Consider the following 15462-nt stretch of genomic DNA (forward strand, 5'->3'; position numbering starts at 1 on the left):
AGGCGAAATGTCCCAATCCCTACGGGACCTCTTAGGGGACCTATAATTATAACGTCCTCTGTCTCTATAAGAAGAATAATGATCCCTACTCGGAGATCGTCTCCTTCTATTGTCTCTGGAACGCCTGTCCCTTGATCTTGATCTGGAGCGGTAATCCCGCCTCCTCGAGGACTCCTTCCGATGTCTCCTGCTCCTACTTCGGGATCTGGATCTACGATCTCTGGAGGACTTGTTCCTTTTGGCCGATTTATTCCGGGAACGACGGCTCTTGCTCCTGTCCCTTGATTTCGACCTGGTCCGCCGGGCCTTAGATGAGGATCGGTGCTTGGATACTGCCCGGCCACCTCCTCCTTCCCCCGAACTGCAATATAATATAACATATACAATATGCTTCAATCACTTCCTTTTTGACTATAATAAGAAAAAAAGGGGAACTGCACTCTTTTTCTGAACATCCCATGGGAGCCCTGTGCCAGGCAATTATATATGATGACACCATGTGCATAGACAGAAAGACTACATTTAGTAGTCTATACCTGTTAATGACCACCTCCTCCACATGCTCTCTAGGATCCATATCTCTGTTTAAGAGAAGGATTGAACCATTATTAGCAAAACTTCACATCATGCAGGTAACGACATTGGCATTTCTAGGATATGGCAGCTGACTTCATACCTTCTTCAGATGATTCAAGCCCCAAAGGAACGATCAGACTGACCCACAGTGGCGTATAGGAAGAAAGACTCCACAATCCGGATCAGCAAGGCCTCAACCAAGGCCTCAGCAGGGCTTCAGCAGACTTCCGTAAGGCTTAGGCAAGGCTCCGCATCCAGGAGCAAACCCACACACAGTTTTTCCACCAGGACGCCAGGAACAGTGCGCAGCCATCGCTCGGTGGCTTCCTGTACGCCCATATCCGGGCGCCCAGCCAATCAGGAACCTCTCAACGCGAAATCTCGCCTCTCGCGAGATCTCACGTCATAGCTTACGCATGGAGGGTTGGATGGAGGGAGGGAGGCGGCGATCTGGCGGCGCCATTGCAGCGCAGGGCAGGCCGCACTTCAGACACGCTGGGCACATGAATGAGGACGACATTAAACCCTGTTTAAGGGTACAGACGTCCTCAACAGCGGGAGAGGCTGAACCCGCTGGGCACAGGGAAAACAAGTAAGCACCTGTAGATAAGAGGTAGATAAAAGAGAAAAGAATAAAAACAAAAAAGGAAACAATGACTTGGAAATACAATATAGGCAAACTGTCCATTCGAGGACAGAAAAAAGAATGGCTGGAGGGGGGCGGAGCGGAAATCTTATAGGTGATCTGTCCTATCAGGTTCGGGGGCGGAGCCAATACCCATGTGTATGCCGCCATGTTTGGTCCAGGAAATAGATTTTTCTGGAAAAGGGGGTATCAGCTACTGATTGGGATGAAGTTCAATTCTTGGTCAGGGATGGATCTAGGGAGGGTGGGGCGGGTATCTTGCCCCAGGCGCAGTTTGTTGAATTCTTAAAAAGGCGGCAAAATGAATGGCAGTTTGGCGCCAAAACCTGACCTTTAGGCGCCAAAACCTGACCTTGCCCCAGGCGCAACTTGGTCTTGATCCGTCCCTGTTATTGGTTACGGTTTCTCTTTAAGATTTGGCATTTTAGCGGTCTCTATTCATACAGAAATAACTTTTCTATAACTTAAGCCACCAAAGTGATACACATGTAGTTTTTCTAAGGACAAGCTAGGCTTTCTTTGGGTAATATTTGTTTTCAAGAATTATTTTAATTTTATAGGAATTTTATTGGGAATAAAAATATGCATAAGTGTGGAGAATTCACTTATTTCACCCTTCACAAATTTTACATGACAAGTGCCACAGTTATAAAACATCTTAAAATATGTTACTTGTCTTTCCCCAGTTAAAATGATAACCTACATGCCATACAGTGGCGTAGCTAAGGAGCTGTAGGCCCCGATGCAAGTTTTACAATGCACTCTATACATAGCAATTGATACGGCGCACCAAAATCTGCCAATGGCAACTACAGTGTCAGAGGTGCAAGACGGGGATGGGGAGCAGTTTGTTAATGATTACCACTATTCAAAGTATCTGTAGAAGTGATTATTATCAGCACAGGACCAATAGAGAGCTAATGCTGTAGTTGAGGGAGGGCCCTACGGGGCTCCTCTGGCCCAAGGGCCACGATGCGGTTGCCACCTCTGCAACTCCTATTGCTACACCCCTGATGCCATATTGCATTACTAGTTGGCAATGTGGCATACCATTATCGCCAGTCTGTGCGTCTGTAGTGATTGGATCCAAGTGCTATGGCCAGGACTGGGTCGAGGCAGAGGCGAGAGAGGCTCCAGCCTCAGGGCGCAGTGTAGGATGGGGGCACACAACTCACTCAGCTATTATTTCACTATTGGGTTTGAACTTTGAAGCAAAGAGAAATAATAAAAGAGGATACATGGCAGTGACTGCAGATAACTACAGATTAAGGTGTTGGGGGCCCTGGGGCACCTCTTAGTCTAATAGCAATCAGTGTGTGATGGCTGGGGTGGGAGGGATGGAGGGGCACACTTTGGTGTCTCAGTCTCGGATGCTGGAGGACCTTGTTCCGTCTCTGACTATGGCTCACAGTTTGGAGGCCCTAGTGCTGTACAGATACATTGATAGGGAACAGCACAGCGATGCATCTGAACAGTGTTGGGTACCGGAACTCTCTCCCTAGTGGTCTCATCCAATCACTATAGTCGGCAGCCATTACAGGTGTCTACTAATCTTAGCACACAATGCTCATATTCAAGGGTGCTATGGTTTGTGTGGCCTCAAGCAGCACATAACTCATGCCCTCCCAAGAAAGTGGCACAGCCAAAAATGGGTGTGGCTGTGCCTTTATGTGGGTGTGGTCAACTGCATGATGCATTTGTGCTCTTGTGCATGATGCTATAGCCCCAACCCAGTTTAAGTTGCCTGATGTCCTACCCCCCCCCCCCCCTCCCAGCCCAGTATAGGTAGTCATATTCCCCCTCCCACCACAACCACCTAGTATAAGTAGTCATATGCCCCCCCCAGCCCATTATAGGTAGTCATATGCCCCCCCCCCCAGCCCAGTATAGGTAGTCATATGTCCCCCCCCCCCAGCCCAGTATAGGTAGTCATATGCCCCCCCCCTCCACAGCCCAGTATAAGCAGTCATATGGTCCCCCCCCCCCAGTTTAGTATAGGTAGTCATATGTCCCCCCCCCCAGCCCAGTATAGGTAGTCATATGTCCCCCCCCCCCCCCAGCCCAGTATAGGTAGTCATATGCCCCACACACACACAGCTCAGTATAAGTAGTCATATGTCCCCCCCCCCCCCCCCCAGCTCAGTATATGTAGTCATATGTCCCCTCCCAGCTCAGTATAGGTAGTCATATGTCCTGCCCAGTATAGCCAGTCATATGTCCTGCCCAGTATAGCCATATGTCCCCCTCCAGCCCACTATAGGTAGTCATATGTCCCCCCCCCCCCCAGCTTAGTATAGGTAGTTATGTGTGCCCCCAAGTCCAGTATAGGTAGTCATATTTCCCCCCAATACAGGTAATCATATGTCCCCAGCCCAGTATATTTTTTTACAAATAAAAAAACTGCAAAGTGGTGTGTGCATAATTATTCGGCCCCCTTTGATCTGAGTGCAGTCAGTTGCCTATAGACATTGCCTGATGAGTGCTAATGACTAAATAGAGTGCACCTGTGTGTAATCTAATGTAGAGTGACCAGATTTTTGTAGGCTCAACCTGGGACGGGGTGAATTGGGGGGGGGGGGAGGCGCCGCGCCGAAAAATAGGGGGTGCGCCGCTCCGAAAAATTTGGTGTCTGCAGCGCGCGCGAAAAATGGGCGTGGTCATGACATTCTATGGGCGGAGCTAACAGAATGATGCAACAGCGAGGCATAAGAAAGCAGTGTTTACGCCGTGATGTGGTCAAACGTGGATTCACATCATAGGTGTGCAGAAACTGTGTGATGCTATTTAATAGTATGCCATAACCCCAAAGCAGCAAACACAGCCAACTATGACCATTAAATAATAAATGCAGCAACAGTTACCCCAGACACCACAAAATAAACACAATGGGCAACATTTCAGCACAAAATAATCGCATTGCGGGCAACATGTCAGCATAAAATAAACGCAATGGGGGCAAACATGTCAGTACAAAATGAACGCACTGCGGGCAAACATGTCAGTACAAAATAAACGCACTGCGGGCAAACATGTCAGTACAAAATAAACGCACTGCGGGCAAACATGTCAGTACAAGATAAACGCACTGCGGGCAAACATGTCAGTACAAGATAAACGCACTGCGGGCAAACATGTCAGTACAAGATAAACGCACTGCGGGCAAACATGTCAGTACAAGATAAACGCACTGCGGGCAAACATGTCAGTACAAGATAAACGCACTGCGGGCAAACATGTCAGTACAAGATAAACGCACTGCGGGCAAACATGTCAGTACAAGATAAACGCACTTCAGGGAAAAATGTCAGTAAGAGATAAACGCACTGCGGGCAAACATGTCAGTACAAAATACACGCAATGCGGCCAAACATGTCAGTAAAAGATAAACGCACTGCGGGCAAACATGTCAGTACAAAATACACGCAATGCGGCCAAACACTTCACCTGCAAGAAAAGGCATTTACTCACCTGGCAGAAGACGTCCCCTCACGCAGCCGGCCTCTGGTGCCTCAGGTGCAGCTCCCCCTGGCCTGGACGATGTTCAATCTCCCGCTCAGCCTCTCACAGGCAGAGCAGGGCTACGGCAAGATGGCGTCCGGAGGTGGAGCCCTGTACTGGAGACAAATAGTCTCCAATACAGGGCTCCGCCTCCGGACGCCATCTTCCCGTAGCCCTGCTCTGCCTGTGCCTGCCGGAGGAGAACATTGCAGGCTGGAGCGGGGCTGCGGGGAATGAACTAGCGCAGCGTCTAGTAGACGCTGCGGCTAGTTCATTGTACGGTGGCCAGAGTCCCGAGGCCGGGACGACCCGCTGCTAAAAGCGGGACGTTTCCCGGGACCTCATGCAGCCTGGGACAGCGCCCCCCGAAGGCGGGACGCGTCCCGGGTAAAGCGGGACGTATGGTCACCGTATCTAATGTCAGTACAAATACAGCTGCTCTGTGAGGGCCTCAGAGGTTGTCTAAGAGAATATTGGGAGCAACAACACCGTGAAGTCCAAAGAACACACAAGACAGGTCAGGGATCAAGTTATTGAGAAATTTAAAGCAGGCTTGGGCTAAAAAAGATTTCCAAAGCCTTGAACATCCTACGGAGCACTGTTCAAGCAATCATTCAAAAATGGAAGGAGTATGGCACAACTGTACACCTACCAAGACAAGGCCATCCACCTAAACTCACAGGCTGAAAAAGGAGAGCGCTGATCAGAAATGCAGTCAAGAGGCCCATGGTGACTCTGCAGGACAAGCTGCAGAAATCTACAGCTCAGGTGGGAGACTCTGTCCATAGGACAACTATTAGTCATGCACTGTACAAAGTTGGCCTTTATGGAAGAGTGGCAAGAAGAAAGGCATTGTTACAGAAAGCATAAGAAGTCCCGTTTGCAGTTTGCCACAAGCCATGTGGGGGACACAGCAATCATGTGGAAGAAGGTGCTCTGGTCAGATGAGACCAAAATGGAACTTTTTGGCCAAAATGCAAAACGCTATGTGTGGCAGAAAACTAACACTGCACATCACTCTGAACACACCATCCCCACTGTCAAATATGGTGGTGGCAGCATCATGCTCTAGGGGTGCATCTCTTCAGCAGGGACAGGGAAGCTGGTCAGAGTTGATGGGAAGATGGATGGAGCCAAATACAGGGCAATCTTGGAAGAAAACCTCTTGGAGACTGCAAAAGACTTGAGACTGGGGCGGATGTTCAACTTCCAGCAGGACAATGACCCTAAAGATAAAGCCAGGGCAACAATAAAATGGTACAAAACATATTGATGTGTTAGAATGGCCCAGTCAAAGTCCAGATCTAAATCCAATCGAGAATCTGTGGCAAGATCTGAAAACTGCTGTTCACAAACGCTGTCTATCTAATCTGACTGAGCTGGAGCTGTTTTGCAAAGAAGAATGGGCAAGGATTTCAGTCTCTAGATGTGCAAAGCTGGTAGAGACATACCCTAAAGACTGGCAGCTGTAATTGCAGCAAAAGGTGGTTCTACAAAGTATTGACTCAGGGGGCTGAATAAGTACACACACCCCACTTTGCAGTTATAGATTTGTAAAAAAATGTTTGGAATCATGTATGATTTTCGTTCCACTTCTCACGTGTACACCACTTTGTATTGGTCTTTCACGTGGAATTCCAATAAAATTGATGCATGTTTGTGGCAGTAATGTGACAAAATGTGGAAAACTTCAAGGGGGCCGAATACTTTTGCAACCCACTGTAGGTAGCCATATGGCATGCAGGTGATTGAGTGTGGCAGTACTGCAAAGCGATACATTATTGTAAGTGATATACCGGTAGTATGAAAAATAAGTCCTGATTATTAGATTGTTAATTAAAGAAATTATGAAAGATATTTTTAAAGCAAAAATACATCATTTTTACACCTAGCGCTGCTGTTGTAGATTTATTTCCTTTTTTTAGCATTCAGTTTCTGGAAGAAGTGGTTCTTCACAGGAAAGCAGCAGGTTGAAACTAACTGTACTTCTGTATTTTGCAGTGAGTTCTGCAGCACCTCCTGTTAGCACTCATCATGTAGGACCAGCTGCATTGTGCAGGGTAGAGTTGGGCCGAACCTCCGATTTTAGGTTCGCGAACTTCCGCGGAAGGTTCGGTTCGCGTTAAAGTTCGCAAACCGCAATAGACTTCAATGGGGATGCGAACTTTGAAAAAAAAAAATAATTATGCTGGTCACAAAAGTGATGGAAAAGATGTTTCAAGGGGTCTAACACCTGGAGGGGGGCATGGCGGAGTGGGATACACGCCAAAAGTCCCCGGGAAAAATCTGGATTTGACGCAAAGCAGCGTTTTAAGGGCAGAAATCACATTGAATGCTAAATGACAGGCCTAAAGTGCTTTCAAACATCTTGCATGTGTATACATCAATCAGGTAGCGTAATTAAGGTACTGCTTCACACTGACACACCAAACTCACCATGTAACGCACCGCAAACAGCTGTTTGTGTAGTGAAGGCCGTGCTGGACTGGTGCGCACCATGGCGAGAGTATACAGTGGCGGGTTCACAGAACAGGTATGCAGTGGCAGGTTCACTGAACACAACAGGTATGCAGTGGCGGGTTCACTGAACAGGTATGCAGTGGTGGGTTCACAGAACAGGTATGCAGTGGTGGGTTCACAGCACAGGTATGCAGTGGTGGGTTCAATGAACAGGTATACAGTGGCGGGTCCACTGAACAGAACAGGTATGCAGTGGCAGGTTCACTGAACAGGTATGCAGTGGTGGGTTCACAGCACAGGTATGCAGTGGTGGCTTCACAGCACAGGTATGCAGTGGTGGGTTCACAGAACAGGTATGCAGCCAGACAGGAACAAGTTAAGCCTAACTAATCTTTCCCTGAGAGACAGTCTGCAGCAGCTCGCCCTACTCTCACTAACGCAGGCAGCACACGAGTGACCGTAATGGCCGCCGCTGCCTGCCTTATATAAGGGGGGGTGGGGCTCCAGGGACTAGTGTAGCCTAATTGGCTACACTGGGCCTGCTGACTGTGATGTAGAGGGTCAAAGTTGACCCTCCGTGTGCATTATGGGGCGAACCGAACTTCCGCAAAGGTTTGCCTGCGGGACGCGAACGCGAACCACTGAAGTTCACATGGAACCGTTCGCAGGCGAACCGTTCGGCCCAACTCTAGTGCAGGGCTGCTCGACTGATATAGGCTGGGCTCACACTACTGTACCAGATGAAAACTGATCCCATAAAAACCGATTCATTTCACTCTCTTACATTATGCATCGTGTCAAGAAGTCCCGCCCCTTGACTTTATAAACCGGCTGATTGTCCCTTTAAAATGGACCTAAACTCATGCGCAGGACCGAAGAAAAACTGAGAAATAACACTGTATGGATTTAGATTTTGAGAGTTTAGCCAAATTTGAAGAGTTTAGTTTCCAGCTCATTTGTGACTAATGACAACTGTAATTTAATCTTTCAGCTGGTTGTTTCAGCAAAACAGCTCATTTCTAAACACAGGATGTTCAAGTAAACTAGCGATAAACAAATTTAAAAAATCCATACTTATATGGGACTTCCTCCAGCCCCATAAGCAAGCGAGTCGCTCGCCGTCCTCCCGCGGCTTGTCGTTCAGCCACGATCAGCCCCGGTAACTGGCTCAGTAGCGTCAGTCCAGGGTTACTGCGCATGCGTGGGAGGTCTGTGCATGAAGACCCAGACTGGACCTGACTGAGCCTGTTACCGGGGTTAATCGCAGCTGAACGGCAAACCGCAGGAGGACGGTGAGCGTCTCATGTGCTTATGAGGCTGGAGGAAGCCCCGGGTAAATATCGATTCTTTCGATGTGTTGATCTCTGGTACACTTTAAGCCTATGTCTGCTTCCATGCAAGCAGGAAGTAGACACACTGCAGATTTATTGCAGGATTTGTATCACCTGTAACTAAGAACTGTTTTTCCCTTAACCTCCTGAGCGGTATGGACGAGCTCAGCTCGTCCATCACCGCCGGAGGCTGCCGCTCAGGCTCTGCTGGGCCGATTTTCCTCAAATAAAAAGCAGCACATGCAGCCGGCACTTTGCCAGCCGCGTGTGCTGCCTGATCGCCGCCGCGAGCAGCGGCGAAAGAGGGTCCCCCCAGCCGCCCGAGCCCTGCGCAGCCGGACCAATCAGTTCCGGCTAGCGCTAAGGGCTGGATCGGAGGCGGCTGACATCAGGACGTCGGCTGACGTCCATGACGTCACTCCGCTCGTCGCCATGGCGACGAGGAAAGCCAAACAAGGAAGGCTGCTCATTGCGGCCTTCCTTGTTTATTCTGGCCGCCGGAGGCGATCGGAAGAACGCCTCCGGAGCGCCCTCTAGTGGGCTTTCATGCAGCCAACTTTCAGTTGGCTGCATGAAATAGTTTTTTTTTAATTAAAAAAAAAACCCTCCCGCAGCCTCCCTGGCTATCTCAATAGAACGCCGGGGAGGTTAAAAGGTGATTATGCTGTTGCTGATCTTTTAAAGCAGAGGGGAAGTTCTGAGTTATGCTGGGAATACACGGTTCGGTTCTGCTCTCGATCGTTTTTGCCGCTCTATTCTGCAGTCGATTTTCTTAACTTCCGCTCTTTTGTCATCTTTTGCAAAAGAATCGAATGGGAGATCGGACATGTCGGAAATTATCTATCGAATCATCTAATCACCTAAAAAACGAACCGTGTATTACCAGCATTAGGGTCCACTTTAAAGTGATGCAGTGGCGTAGCTAAGGAGCTGTGGGCCTCGATGCAAGTTTTACATTGGGGCCCACAAGCACTCTATACATAACAATTGATACGACCCACTAAAACCTGCCAATGGCAACTACAGTGTCAGAGGTGCAAGAAGGGGATGGGGAACAGCTTGTTTATGATTACCACTATTCAACGTATCTATAGAAGTGATTATTTTCAGCACAGGGCCAATAGAGAGGTAAAACTGCATTTGAGGAAGGGCCCTTCGGGGCCCCGATGCAGTCGCAACCTCTGCACCCCCTATTGTTACGCCCCTGATGTGATGGATGGCTTCAAAGACCAACAGCGAAAATCAGATTACTTTACTCTTTCTCTTATTACAACTAGTCACTGGATTTACTGATAAGTTACATACACAGTCAGTTTTCACAGAAGGTAGGCACTGATTATGTAGGTTGTCAACATATGTAGAATTTATTCTGTTAAAGTTCACATCATGATACCATAAAGAGTAACTAAACTTAAATAAAGAGCAGTTTAACCACTTAAGGACCCGGGCTCGTTTCTTCAGATCTGTGCTGCGTGGGCTCTCCAGCCCACAGCACAGATCGTGTGGCAGCCAGGGCGACCAGACTTCCCCTCCCTTTTTCCCCACTAGGGGGATGTCCTGCCGGGGGGGGGGGGTGTTTGATCGCCGCCGGCTATTTGTGGTTAGTGGGGGGGGGGCTTCTGAAAGCCCCCCTCCGCAGCGATATCGGGCCTCCCTCTGCTCCGTCCCCTGGGCAGCACAGGATGGCGATGCGTCCTACGCCACCTCTGATAGGCTTCAGGCTATCAGATGCCGGCAATCCCCGGCCAATAAGAGGCCAGGGATCGCCGATCTGCTGTATGATGTATACAGCAGGGATTTCTTCCCCGCGTGTTTACATTTAGCCTGCGAGCCGCTCGCAGACTGTTCACGGAGACACCCTCCGTGGACTGACATGGAAAGGCCGCTCGTACGAGCCGTTTCCATGGGAAACCACTTACGACCTGCCACCACCTATCGGACCACTGTTGAGAAAATCTTAAAAATGTAAAATACATAAAAACATATACCGATAAGAAGTACATTTCTTCCAGAGTAAAATGAGCCATAAATGACTTTTCTCCTATGTTGCTGTCACTTACAGTAGTAGAAATCTGATATTACCAACAGGTTTTGAGCTAGTCCATCTCTCCATGGGGGATTCTCAGCATGGCCTTTATTCTTTATAAAGATACTCCTTGAAAAAGATTTGAAAAAAAAATGCTGGCAAGCCTGCCTGCTCGCTGCACACTTTTTTTGGCAGTTGACAGAGCAACTGCTATTCACTAAGTAATTTTTAAAATAAAGAAAACCCTGAAAATCCCCCATGAGGAGATGTATGGGCTAGTCCAAAATCTGTCAGTTCTGTTTCTACTACCTACTGTAAATGACAGCAACAGAAAAGTAATTTATGGCTCATTTTGCTCTGGAAGAAATTTACTTCTTACCTGTATAGGTTTACATTTATTTATAGAGTTTCACACCACTCCAGCGATAAAAGTAAGCAGTTAAAATCTGACAGAACCAACAGGTTTTGGACTAGTCCATCTGCTCCTGTGGGATTCTCAGGGTGTTCTTTGTTTTCAAAAGCATTTCCTGAACAGCAGTTGCAAAGCCCAACTGGCAAAATAGTGAGTAGGGAGGTTGGCTGGTATCTTATATTTTGCCAGCTAAACTGCCATTCAGGAAATGCTTTGACAACAACGAAAATCCCCCATGTGGAGATGGATTAGTTCAAAACCTGATGTTTCTGCCAGATTTTGTCTGCTTACTTTTTTTCCACTGGAATTATCCTTTAAAGAGACACTGAAGCGAAAAAAAATATATGATATAATGAATTGGTTGTGTACTATGAATAATTACTAGAAGATTAGCAGCAAAGAAAATATTCTCATATTTTTATTTTCAGGTATATAGTGTGTTTTCTAACATTGCATCATTGTCTAATATGTGCAGATTACACAACACTCTGCATTCAAAATGATTCTTTCAGAGCAGTCTGTGCACTAATGACCTCTCCTCTGGCAGATAAAAAGAAAACTGTTCACTTACAGTTGAGATAATAAAAGTCAGAAGACAGCCCTCTCCACGACTTTGAAAGTCGTAGAGATTAATGGCTTTTTTGCATAGAGATAACAACTGGAGTTTCTTAACTCTTCCTGTACTGGAAACAATTACACTGATGTATATGATCTTAATGTTTTATTTCTTAGCTGTGCTACACATACAAATCATAATATTTTTTTTTCCGCTTCAGTGTCTCTTTAACTTACCAAGGGCTTCTCCCAGGCCCTTGCTATCATTCTGTGCCCTCACATTTATTTCATAACCCTAAACTTAGCCACAGGGTGTCTCTGAAAGCTGTCCAGCCGTAGGCTACTGCCTCTAGACTGGGCTTCTGTGCCGGAGCGTTCTGTGCATGCGCAGTAGCAATTTTTACGTACTGCTCAAGTGCACAATGCTCCTGTGCATGGGACAGAAGGGCACTACAGCTGACCAGAGGATTGCTGAATGACAGCAAGGGCACACAAGGGCTACAGGGAGCTGGAAGAAGTCCCTAGTCAGTTAAACTGCCCCCTTTTTTAGTTTAGGTTCCCTTAAAGAGGAACTCCAGTGAAAATAATGTAATAAAAAAAGTGCTTCATTTTTACAATAATTATGTATAAATAGTCAGTGTTTTCCCATTGTGAAATCTTTCCTCTCCCTGATTTGCATTCTGACATTTATCACATGGTGACATTTTTTACTGCTGGAAGGTGATGTCACTAGAAGGAGATGCTGCTTGCTTTTTTTGGCAGTTGGAAACAGCCGTTACTTCCCACAATGCAACAAGGCTCCCACAGTGTGATGTCAGAACCATGGTCCTGACATCACACTGTGGGAGGGGTTTCACCACAATATCAGCCATACAGATTCCCCGATGATCCGTTTGTGAAAAGGAATAGAATTCTCATGTAAAAGGGGGTATCAGCTACTGATTGGGTTGAAGTTCAATTCTTGGTTACGGTTTCTCCTTAAAGGACAGATGCGAGCAAATTAATAAGGGGGGGGGGGAGGGGGGGGAGATCTACTTACCCGGGCTTCCTCCAGCCCCTGGCAACAGATATGTCCCTCGCCACTGCTCCGCCCTCAGCCGCTGGCCCGAGATCTCCTTTGTTGCAGATGCCGACTGGCATCTACTGCGCAGGCGTTCTCGTGGTCTTGAGCAATCTGCGCAGAACACTACATACCACATGAGCAGGACCGTGAGCAGCACTCGTGGAGGCCCAGAAGGTGCCAACCTAGAGAGGTTGGCATCTGCAACGGAGGGGACCCCGGGCCAGCGGCTGGGAGCAGAGCTGCAGCGAGGGACATATTGACTATCGGGGGCTGGAGGAAGTCCTGGGTAAGTAGAATTTTTTTTATTTGCTTGGACCTTCCCTTTAGGGGAGCTGAAGCGAGAAGAATATGGATGCAGCCATATTTATTTCCTTTTAAAAAATCCCAGTTGCCTGGCTGATCTATATGGCTGCAGTAGTGTCTGAATCACACCAGAAACAAGCATGCAGCTAATCCTGTCAGATCTGACAGAGATGTCAAACACCTGTTCTGCTGCATGCTTGTTAAGGGTCTATTGCTAACATTTTTAGAGGCAGGGGATCAGCAGAACAGCCAGGAAACTGGTATTTCTTAATAGGAAAAAAATATGGCAGCCTCCATATCAATTCTCATCTCAGATCATCTAAAGTGAGCAGGATATGGAAGCTGCCATATTTATTTATTTTTAAACAATGCCAGTTGCATGGCAGTTCTGCTGATCTTTCAGGCATCAGTAGTGTCTGAATCACACCTGAAACAAGCATCAGCAGCTAATTCAGTCAGACTTCAGACATCTGATCTGCTGCATGCTTGTTCTTTGGCTAAAATTATTAGAGGCAGAAGATAAGCAGGACATCCAGGCAACCTGCATTGTTTAAAAGGAAATATATACATCAGCCTCCATATTCCTCTTACTTCAAGCGTCCTTTAAAGGGAAACCGAGATGAGAGGGATATGGAGGCTGCCATATTTATTTCATTATAAACAATGCCAGTTGTCTAGCAGCCCTGTTCATCTTCTGGCATAAGTAGTGTTCGAGTCAAAACCCTGGAACAAGCATATGGCTAATCCAGGGAACCCAAGTCAGAGTACCTGATCCTCATATGCTTGTTAAGCGTCTAGGGCTAAAAGTATTAGAAGCAGATGATCAGGAAGTGAGCTCTTCCATGAGGGCACATCATCCCCGTGGAGAAGTCTAGTACTTAAAGGAGAACTTTATTGAGAGGTATATGGAGGCTGCAATAGCAGCATAGGGGGCGATATACAGGCTGGGAACGCGAACAATGACTCGCGTTCCCATGCCTGTCGGCCGGTGACGGCCAAACCGGAAGTGCTCGCCGGCGGGTCCTGCAGCGTCAGAGCGGAGCTGCGAGGGCACCGATCGGCTGCAGGGGGCTGAGGGAAGCCCCAGGTGAGTTGATCTCATTTTTTTCCCCCGGCTTCAGATTCACTTTAAGTCTAACGACAGACGAGCTAGATCGTTAAAAACGAACGATCTAGCTTGGCGGATTTTTTCCAACGACAATCGTTTGCAAGTAGTACATCGTTGGAAACGTTCGTTCGTACTAGGCTTGACATGCGCATTTCGCTATTTCTCCATGGAACTTTTCATTTTTATGCGCAAGAGCAATAGTTGCTTTACGTGATGTAACGTTCGTTCTAACGATCAGATCGTTACACACTTTTAAAAACTAACTTTACTTAGGTCGTTCTTTCGTCAATTAAAAGTTCATTCGTCGTTCACAACGAACGATCGTTGTCGCATGTGTGTACGTAGCTTAAGTCAGTTTCCTGCTGCAACTGGACCCCAGCCCCTCATGATTGGGTGAGTAAGTGTACCGGTCTCTTCCTCTTGTTAATTAAATAGGTCTGTCGCCCTCATCGGGGTCATATCAGGCTGCTGAAAGAACAGTGATTGGGCAGTTGTGGAACTGAAGCCATGGAACACAAACACGCAAAACTTCTTCTGATAAAGCAATGTTATTTTGAATTCATGGAAAAAAAAAAAAAAGACGTTTTACAGCCGGTGAGCCCACGTTAATGCAATGACAATGCGGATGCTTGAAGTATTTTAAATCGAACCCGAAGTGAGTGCGATATAGAGGCTGCCATATTTGTTTCCTTTTATTTATTTATTTATTTTTTTTTTGTTTCCTTTTAAACAATACCAGTTGCCTGGCAGCCATGCTGCTCTATTTGGCTGCAGTATTGTCTCAATCACACCAAAAACAAGCATGCAGCTAATCTGATCAGATCTGACAGTAATATCAGAAACATCTGATCTGCTGCATGCTTGTTCAGGGGCTATGGCTGGAAGTATAAGAGGCAGAGGATTGGCAGGGCTGCCAGGCAACTGGTATTGTTTAAAAGGAAATAAACATGGCAGCCTCCATATCACATCCACCTCGGGTTCACTTTAAACAAAGCCCATGGTGGACTAGATTACCTTTAAACAAGTGTCCTGGTTCTGCTCGTTGACGTCAGGGCCCCTCCGCCTACAATACCGGTCTCCGGTAGTTTTCATATTCAACTGAATCTTCTAATCGAATTTGAAAACCAGAAAGTCAGGGGAGCAAATACAAATCATGGGGTTCTGCAGCAAAACTTTGATGCCCCCCCCCAAAGTTTACACCCCTTCCCTTGCCTCCTCTTGGTGCCCTTCGGCCATCTGACAAGGGTCATAAAACACGTGTAGCCACAAAACACATGAACTGAAGGATGGACCCCTGTATCGGAGGAAGGGAAGGTTAGTAGTTTGGGGACCCCTCACAGCTCGGGGCCCCCCTGTAGTTACACCCCTGCAGGAAGCTCCCCCTAGCGATAGCGCGTGAGTCAGAACAGCACAGCCGCAAATTCCTAACTAGGGAGGGGCAATGCAATGCAAATCATTGTTGCGTTGAGGCTGGGAGCGCACAT

This window comes from Hyperolius riggenbachi, chromosome 9, assembly GCF_040937935.1.
Source record: "Hyperolius riggenbachi isolate aHypRig1 chromosome 9, aHypRig1.pri, whole genome shotgun sequence".
Lineage (NCBI taxonomy): Eukaryota > Metazoa > Chordata > Amphibia > Anura > Hyperoliidae > Hyperolius > Hyperolius riggenbachi.